The sequence below is a fragment of the Natator depressus genome, chromosome 2 (genome assembly GCF_965152275.1).
Source record: "Natator depressus isolate rNatDep1 chromosome 2, rNatDep2.hap1, whole genome shotgun sequence".
NCBI classification, from domain to species: Eukaryota; Metazoa; Chordata; order Testudines; family Cheloniidae; genus Natator; species Natator depressus.
Window position 1 is genome coordinate 63642894 of NC_134235.1, and position 9409 is coordinate 63652302.

The 9409-nt window shown below is 45.1% G+C and overlaps 1 protein-coding gene across 3 annotated transcripts in view; it reads right to left on the reverse strand.

The window, feature by feature from the left end:
- CHD7 (chromodomain helicase DNA binding protein 7) overlaps window positions 1–8654 on the reverse strand; it is a 185106-nt gene extending 176452 nt beyond the window's left edge. For 2 of the 3 annotated variants that reach the window (XM_074944334.1, XM_074944332.1), the window contains exon 1: window positions 8475–8654. The gene's annotated coding sequence lies outside the window, so the exon portion shown is untranslated. Of the gene's footprint in view, window positions 1–6622; window positions 6723–8474 lie in introns of those variants that run through there. The other variant, XM_074944333.1, reaches the window with a different exon arrangement.
- Between the last annotated feature and the right edge of the window lie 755 nt (window positions 8655–9409).

The window sequence follows — 9409 nt, forward strand, 5'->3', positions numbered from 1 at the left end:
CCAGACTTGTTAAGTCTCCCGCACCAGCAAGGTGCTCCTGTTTCTAGTCGCTTTCTAAATTGGTCCTGCTTAGGAGCTTAAATCAAGTGATTTAGAGAGCTGATGAGAAACTTTAAGGCTCAATCTCTGCCATCAGGGCTGCTTGAGGCAGGATCTGGACTGTAGACATAGAGGAGCCGGTGAGCAGTAACCAAGAATCAGCAGCCAGGGCCAGAGTTCCCCCAACCAGGGGGTAAGGGGCAAAGAGCAACCCCAAACAGCCATCTTAGCAGCATAGCCAAATTATCTCCCAGCTCATGACAGAAAGCAGATACCCTCCTTCTAACCCAGGACAAGAAGCAGCCTGCACCAGGGGCTAGCAATTCTTCATCACTCCAGGATATGGAAAAACTAGGGGCAGAGCCTCTGGTAACCACCAGATTTACCTAGATATCCACTTAGGGAAGATTCCAGAGACAGCTATGAGCACAGCATTTCCTACACTCCTAAAGCTTGTTCCATGCTAGTTTTGTTAGTTCTGGTTATCAGGATATTTGCTATCATATACATAAATAAGGCAATACATATCACTGAATACAAAAGTTAGAGTCATTTCTCCAAGATCTCCACACTTCTAACTTTCAGCTTTAACAGGTATGCTCTCCTATCTAAGCAAGTCTGGGGGTTTCAGGAAGATAGGGGTGCTACATACTGAACTATAAACTAGAGAAGTGCTTCTCAAGCTATCTTTTTTTCTTATGTGCGCGCAGATGAGCAGCCAATGGTTCGCGGACCACCACTTTGAGTAGCACTGAACTAGAGCACAGTCCTTGGAGCCCAGTAGTTCACCATATCTATCTAGGATTTTACACCACACCCCATCACAATATCTGAACAGCTCTTACCCTTATGCCTCCCCCCCACCCCACCATCTTTTGAATCTGTCTCTAATAAGTATTTGATAGTTTTCAATTCAAGATCTCTCCCCGATGATCTTACTTTCACCTTTATGCTCATACTAAACCACCCCCTCATCACCTTTAAAATGACTCCTCTCTGTCCTCTCTCTGCCAGTCTCTACCTAGTAAACTTGTAGTTTTGTGTCAGCTTCCATCAGATAGGTGGATTAATAATCTCTCTTTGTCAGAAAGAACACCTTGAGAGACAAATTACCCTCAGCTCTGATCTTCCACTTGCTGAAACAATGAAAAGTGGAGGCATTCCGACTTTGAATTCTCATCCTCTCAACACAGAGATAGTGAGATTTGAAGGTTTAGAGTAGCATTCTCTCCCATGTATTGCACAGCCTCATCTCTACCTCTGATGAAATTCTTATCCTTTTATTTCCTTTTTGCACTGATCATCATAACCTCTCCATGGCCTTCTCAAGTCCCAGTTCTTTAGGCTCCAGCATTTGCAGAATGCCACTTCCTGCATTATCTCTTACAAAGAATGCCTACGGGCTCCTCAACACATACAAGTCAGCCCCATTCCTGTGCAAATCCACTAGCTCCCTATTTCAAGATTAGGGCTCAACTCCCCTTACTAAAATCCTCTTTGGACTTACTCCAGTCCCTTATCTACTTTGTCTCTATTATCTCTCATGGAGGCTAGAGGAGTGAAGGCTCTAGTAAGTCTCCAGAAAAACATCAACTGTTCAAGTACCTTCTTCCTTATACCTCCTATCACATGGAACAGCATTCCTGTATCAACATAATTATTTCTATCTTATTTAAAATCTCACCTGCATACATTTTCCCCTTGCCTCTACCTCTTAACTAACTTCTCCAATCCACTATTTTAACTCTCAAGAATTCTAGGATAGAGTTTTCATGAAATGTACAACACAAAATAAAGCTTAACCTGTAAAGCCCTAAAATATTGAAAACACTTTCCTATTCAAAAATGCATGAATAATTATGACTGCAACTTTCTGAAATATATAAAGTGATCAAGTTGAGCTATTCTGGCATTTTAGAGATAACACACTTCCACTCTTTGGGTCAGAGTTTGGGTTCTAAACTTTGACTTTGGTGGGCTTTGGATCAGACCGTTGGTTTACACCAGTCAGAAGTTCCCTTACATCTCAGGGACAAAAAGATTATTAGGAATTGAGGTGCTTGATTATTTTTGCAACAAATCTTCATTATCTGACCCTAGCCAAAAAAACAATGCCATCAAGCAAACAAAGTAGCATAAACTGGGAGGTTTGACAAAGGACTTTTCAATGAAAATGTAAGAGGAGTGGTTCAGTCTTGAGAGAAACACAAAGGAGGTATTACAGGTATATTTTAAAATGACAGCTGTGTTAAAACTGATACGAGATCTAATTTCTACCTACAGCAAAGTTTACTACACTTTGCTTCATAAAACATTTAGTTTTAATAGTAGGAGTGAAATACCAAATGAGATATTTAAAAAAAAAGTATGGAGTTTGAATTGTCTACAAAAAAAAATTGCATATAAGGCAATGTATTACCTAATTTGACTACTAGAGCAAGGTTTAATGGACAAATACCTGTTGAAATCATGAGATCACTATTATTTACAATGTATAACTTAAAAAGTAAACAATATTACAGACTAGAAGGTTTTAAAAAGTTATTCAGCACTGCTTTCTCCACTGGTTATTCACAGGAAGGCAACTTTTAATCATAGTGAAGTGGGCCCATATTTCAATGAACTCTGAACAAAATAACCACTAGGATCAAGGTTATATATGGTGAAACTTAATTTTCCTCACCAAACCATTAGGAAGAAGGCAGACATTTTGGCTGCACTGACTTTTTTCAGACAATTGATTCTTGAAGTTATTTATTCCCCACCATTCCCCTTAAGGCCCTCTCATTACAGCAACTGTCTCTATGTCAGAGGAAGGTTAGATACAGCTCCCTCCAAAGCCAGGCAACCCCACACCCAAAATAACTACAGGGGTCACAACACCACAAAGTGCTCCCTAGTTCATGACAAAAGGGGCTTGTGGTCAGCTCCCAAACAGGGATGCTGGACCAATTTGTATAGTGAGGGTGCTGAGAACCATTGAACCAAACTGTAAAGTCTGTATATAACAGAATCCACTTTAAGCCAGGGGGAATGGTGCACCCCCAGCACCTCTAGTTCCAGCACCTATACTCCCAAATGCCAATCAATTTTCAAAGCAGAGAGTTCTGATACCACTAATCTGACCTATTGTTAAATGAGTGGTCTTGCTTATTTTTCCCCATTTTTAAATTAAGATGCATCCTTAAAAGTTTCTCTGCCATCAGTCTGTGTTTCCAAGTTTTAAGAAAAGCACACTATTTGATATAAACCTGGAGAAGGAAAAAGAATGAACATTATGTTCAGAAACAGCTGTGGAACAGTATGCATGAAATTAAAGAGGTCAGAAGCTTAGGGATAATCAGCTCCTACCTGATTTTTCTCTAGATGCATATTTACAGCTTTAAAAACAAAACAAAAAGATCATGGTTAGAAGGTAGGAATTAATCAGTTTCTGTACTTAAGAACATCCTTAAGAGCTTTGTCATCATATTGAGACCCTTGGAACGTATTCTCTATGGGACAGAAAGCTTCTTATTGAATAGAATAATTATTTAGAAAATAGTGGAGAATAAAGGCATTTCAGTTTGTAACCAATCGATGTATTTTCACTCTGAGAAATCCATGGTAAAATAAAGAGTGACAGAAAGTAAGATTATATGTATGGAAACAAAACAAAAACTTCATTCAAGTTTTAGCACCTTGCCAGAAGCGTTCTAAAAAAATAACGTTACATATCCTGTAGCTGCTGCTCTGCAACAAGTTATCCATCTCTCTGCAACAAAGGATCCTAAAACCAGATTAGGTCTCCTTAGAATAAATTGTTTTCTTCTTCTTAACTTTGGTAGCATTCCAGCAACAGTAATCTTAAATCTTAGCTCAAATAAGTTATATTAGGGAGAGTCTTTATAGCAAGTGTCCTATTTATGGGAGTATGATTGGTTGGGAAATAAGGGAAGAGAATGCATTCAGGAAGAAGTTGGAATCTGCCACAGATGGAACTAGGTAGTGGCAGCATATTAATGCAACAGACTTTTGCCTCTTTGGAGAACAGATTAAAATGGAAATTAAAGTCTCGTCTACATAAGAAAGTTTTACCAGCATAACTAAATCAGTTTAGTACCGTTTTCATATTGTAGGCAAGGCCTAAGCCACACGAGTATAAAGTATGCGGTTTCATCCATATTGCCTCTGAGCATCACTAAACCATTCCCTAATCCAGAACAATTGGTAATCTAGCCACAGAAACGGCATAGGAGAGGGGTTGCAAGACAAGAATGAGGTATGTTTGTAGAGATTGGGGAAACCTGCTGTGCAACTGCTCCACACCACCAGCCCCAACTTGATCCAGACAGCCTCATTTGTGAGCACTAAATTCACCCATTCAAACATTCAGCAGATTTTAAAAGCCTTCCATCTGGAAATTAATTGACAGATATACTACCTACAGGAAATGAAGGCTAAAGATTTGGAATAGAATTAAAGGCACTTACATGTTTGTTTCCCCCCTTCCCCATCTTTCAGGCCCCTTCTTCCCTCTTCACACACACTGTTTCAACTTGTCATATCAGAATTTAGATAGAAATAGCCAGTATCAGACAATATAATATGGTCATGCCAATCCAAAGAGTCACAATGAAAGATTTACGAGGTTCTCTTGAAATACTAATTATTATTTGTAATGCCTTCTTATTAAGGCTTTTTCCCTTTACAGATGCACAAAAATAAAATCTGTTTTTCCACACCGTCTCCTTATACTTAAGACCGTCTTTAGATATACTTTAGACTGTCTTTAGGGCCAAGACCATTTCCATTGAACAACTGAAGTTTAGGGCCTTCTTAGCAGTGACTTACTTTGTACTTGTACACAGCTTTACTTTTGGCACCTTATATTTATAAAAATGGTGTAACATCTTCAGTCAAATCAAAATTGGCCCATACAAAATTCCAGCATGGTGGCAGCTAGCTTGAAAATATCTGAAGTTAATATGAAATAGCTAAAAATATTTGTAATGTACCATAAGTGAAATTAAGTATTTAGATAATTTCTAATATATGATAATCATAGATCAAGGTTGTAAACCTTATTTAAACTTTTAGATTGAAAATATCTACTTTGGAAAAGTTAGTGTATGTGCTATTTGATATAACCCTTCAATATTTTATAAAATAGCTGTACTATACAGTTTGCACATTCAGTAGAGAGAAAAAATACACATTCCAGTGCTATTTTAAAACTAATTTCATACATTCATAGTAATAAGTATTTCAATGGACGTCACCAAAACCATAATAAAGTTTAGCCTGCTATTTGTGTACACTTTGATTTCAGTATCTTTTTATAAATTAACATTTCTGTTATATCATTCCTCTACACACTAACATTTCATAAAAGGATTAATATCCTATCCAAATGTTTACTCACTTTCATCAAAACTTTGTTTAATAGCTAGACAGGTAGTAAACTTGTGTGTGTGTGTGTTCTAAATTAAGAGTAAGCAAGTTTTTCTATTGTTTAAACCAATTAATTTGAATTTTAAAAAATTAAAAAGGCATATCATTACAGTGTTAAATAGCTAGTGAGAAGCTTGGTCAAGTGTGTTTATCCAGTTGATAGCAATGCAGGTTTAACTGACTAAAGGATTCAATCATAAAGGATATAGTTTAGAACTAAGTATCTCTGGGAAAATGTCTTTTTTAAATTAAAGTGTTTGTAAGGTTTAAAGGAACTAAAAATAAGCCGCTAAAATAAAGTTAAGTGTAAACCAGGACAGACTTTATGAACGTTTGTGGCATTATCCATTTCTATCTAAAAGTAAAACGATTGTTCTGTTTTCCAAAACTAGTGTTTGAAACGTCAAATAATGTTGTTCTCAGAGAAAGTAACTGTCATCTCCAAGAAGATATGGTATTATTTAACTGAGAAAAGTTAAACTACGTAGTATCTATCTAGCACCTTTATAATGCCATATAAATATCAAAAGAAAACAAGTAACATGCCCACTTTATCCTCTCAGCTAGAGATATAAATGGTAAGAATGTCAACATTGCTCCCATCACCTGTTACAAACCTCAGAAACAAATGGTTAATTTCCCAATGTACTGCAGGTTATTTTGAAGGGAACTACTGCGATTTTTCTCCTATTGTTTAAACAGAGCAATTCTCTCTCCTAAAATAACCCCTATCTAGCTGTCTCACCACAGTTAAGTTCTTAAGCCAGCCGGTTGTTTAGCATGTGTTATACAAAGCAACATGATTTTTTAAAGGAAAATTTTCTTGAAAACTTTTTGATGAAGAAACTACAGAGCCTAGAAGTTCCTCTCTCTGCTGTGCTTAGTGATGCAAAAGAGTCCTGCAACGTGCCCCAACCATCCAGCTACATTTAGCTTTCAGCCTTTTTATTATCACTGTCAATGAATGGGCCCCAGTCAAATTAAAGCTGCCATTTTAGGTTAAAGACTGGAGAGTCTCTGTTGTGCAACAGCAAGACAAAAACACTCCAAACGACAGATGCAGCATTCTCTCTGGAAAATAATGGATTTCAACTTTTATAAAAATAATTACTGGTCATGCTTTTAATATGAATTATATATTGATACTCACACATTACTGCAAACTAACGGGATTTATAATTGGGATAAATCAGCTACCCATGCTGCTAAGGTCATAGTCATTAAGATTTTTTTTGCCGTCGTTAGAATGGATGATCTGTGAGGAAATGAACAGAAACATTTTTGTTCAACTTGTTTCTTTGTATCTCCCTTAGTCCCATATACCAGGACAGAAAATGACAAACAGTTCCCTGAAAGCCATCCTTTACTACAAACATCACTCAGATTTTACTTTCATCAAAGTAAAATCTAGGCTCACATATACACAGAAAGAAACTTATTGCCCTGAGGTGTTTTTTTTGATATTCCCCAAACCAAAATCCACACGAGATCAAGTAACTGAAAAGGCTCTCACAAACGAAAAATCCAGCCTAAACGTAGTGAGAAGGCACATTCAGTACCTTCCCAAACCAAAACAAAGATAGAAAGTGGAGCAAGTACGTGGAGAGTTGTGGGGGGTATCCAACAATCTCTTAGTAATTCAAAGGGAACTCCCCGTGCATTGCTACTTTTCTTTTGTCCATTGTCCGTTTTAAAAACTAGTTTAAACCAAGGCGTAAGTGGAGTGTAAAAGTGATCTAAAGAAACTCGTCCGATTTACAGCATGTGCACGAAAGCGACCCCCTTCCCCAGAACCGAGGGGCCCCTAAAATAACAGAACCAGCAGCTCGGGGGGTACCCCAGAGTGTGAGAGGGTGTCCCCTTATGTAATGCTATCAGGATAAATGAATGCAACGTAATGATGGCTGCTCATTGCCTGCAGCTCCTTCTCCCTGAGTCTAACCAACAACCTTCCCTCCACCCCCCCTTCAGCCCCCCCCCCCAGTGTCCGCTTCCCACTTCCACCAGCCCCCCATTCAGTACCCAACCCCGCCGCAGCAACAACCCCAGCCCTCAGCTGAGCAGGGTGAACGAGAGAGACAGAGAGAATCGCCTGCCAGCCCCATTTCCCTGTGTGAATCAAACACAAACAACCCCCCCCCCTCCTTCCCTGACCGCTTGGCCTCAAACCACCTTTTCCGCTCACCCACAAAATGGCCTTGATTTCAGGGGGAGCAGCCCCAGCTCGCGTGCGCTCTACCCAGCGCTCCGCTCCGGACCCAGCCTGGGGAGGGGGCCGGGGTAGGAAGGGGAGGCGAGTTGGTTCGCAGGGTTAAGTCTCTATTATGCAGGCGCCGCCAGCACCAGTCCAGCTCGCGTTAGGTAGTGTCTCTCCCCCACCCCCTTCTCTTTCTTCTCCGGCTGTTGGAAGCAGCCGGGAGCCCCCTCGCCTGCCGGCCTCCCCTCCCCCGGTCCCCTGCGTGTGACTCTCCCCCTCCCCTCCCGGGCAGAGACCCCCGGCGGCACCTCGTGTTCCCCCACCCGCACACTCCCGGCCTCCCCGGGGGGCTCCCCCGCGTCCGGGCTCCATGTGCCCGCGCCGAGCCCCAGGGACCGCGGGTGGGGGCGGGGGGGCTCCCTCACTTTGTTAGCGCTTGTTGTGCTGCCGGCGCCGGGAGCAGACAGCGTGGTCAGCGCTCCCCGGAGGGAGCCGCTCTCCCCGCGGCTCGGGCCCCCGCCTCGCCGCTCCCTCCCTCTCTCGCGCAGTTTTACCCAACTTTTCCCCGGTTTCCATCGCCCTCCAAACTTGCGGAGCGGGCGGGCCGCCCCCCTCCCCCCGGCGCACAACAAAAAGCCCTTTGCCCGTGGGGCAGCGCCCCGCCGAGACCGCGCGGCCCCACGCGGGGGTGCCCCGGAGGGAGGGGCGCTGACACCCCGCTCCCAGGGGGGCAGGGACCTGCCGCGGGTCTCTCCCCCCCCCGCCAATCCGGCCCCCAGCCCGCCCGCCGCGCGGGGTCACTCACCGGGTCAGCGCAGGGCTGGCTGGGCTCGGTGTCCCCCGCTCGCTCCCTCGCTGCCCGCTGCCGAGGGGCCGGGGAGGAGGAGGGGACACGCTCCGGAGTTGGTGCCGCTGCCCGGGGCTGCGGCGGGGCTCGCACGCCCGGCGGAGTTGCTCCCTGGCGCCGGGAGTGCGGGGGGTGGGGGCGGAGGAGGTCCCTGCCCGAGGTCAGCGCGGGTCTGGGGCCGTGTCGGGCTCTCCGCCGGGTCCCGGCTCCTCTCCACTCCTTTGTGTAATTTTCACTCGATTCAAGTTTAATCCGATAGTTCCCGAGCGCGTCCGCAGGAGCCGAGCGAGACACCAACCAGCCAGCCAGGCGGCTGCCGCTGCTGCTGCTGCTACCGCCCCCCTCCCGCCGCCACAAGGCGCGCCCCCGACACCGCCCCCTCCCCGGGGGCGAGCGCGCCCGCAGGCCCCGCCCATGCCCTACACGTCACCACCCAAGCCTGGCATAATTTATGCAAGAATCCAGCCCCGCTCGGGGGGGAGAGGGGTCACTAACCTCTCCCCCGCGCCTCGCCAGGGCTTCCTCCCCCGCCGCGCCGGGCCTGCTGCTCCTCGGGAGCTGCTGGCCGGCGGCGGGGGGCTAAGGCGCTGCCCCGGCGCAGGGGACCCGGAGCCCACTCCCAGCTCCCCCACGCAGCCAGCCGCGGGGGCGCCCCAGCCGGCCGGGGAGGGAACGAGGAGCGAGGGGGAGGTGTGTACAGCCGGGGACACGAGCCCCGTCGCAGGGTCCGAGCTGAAGCCGGCCACGCGTACTGACCCCCAGCGGCAGAGCCCGCGCCCCGGCTCGCCTCCGGGACCCCCGGGCTGCGCCTTGCTGCCAGCGCGCACCCGGCTGCCTCGCTCCCCAGCCCAGGCTTGCGTCTTCCAGCCAGACACCCACCCACGGCAGAGTCC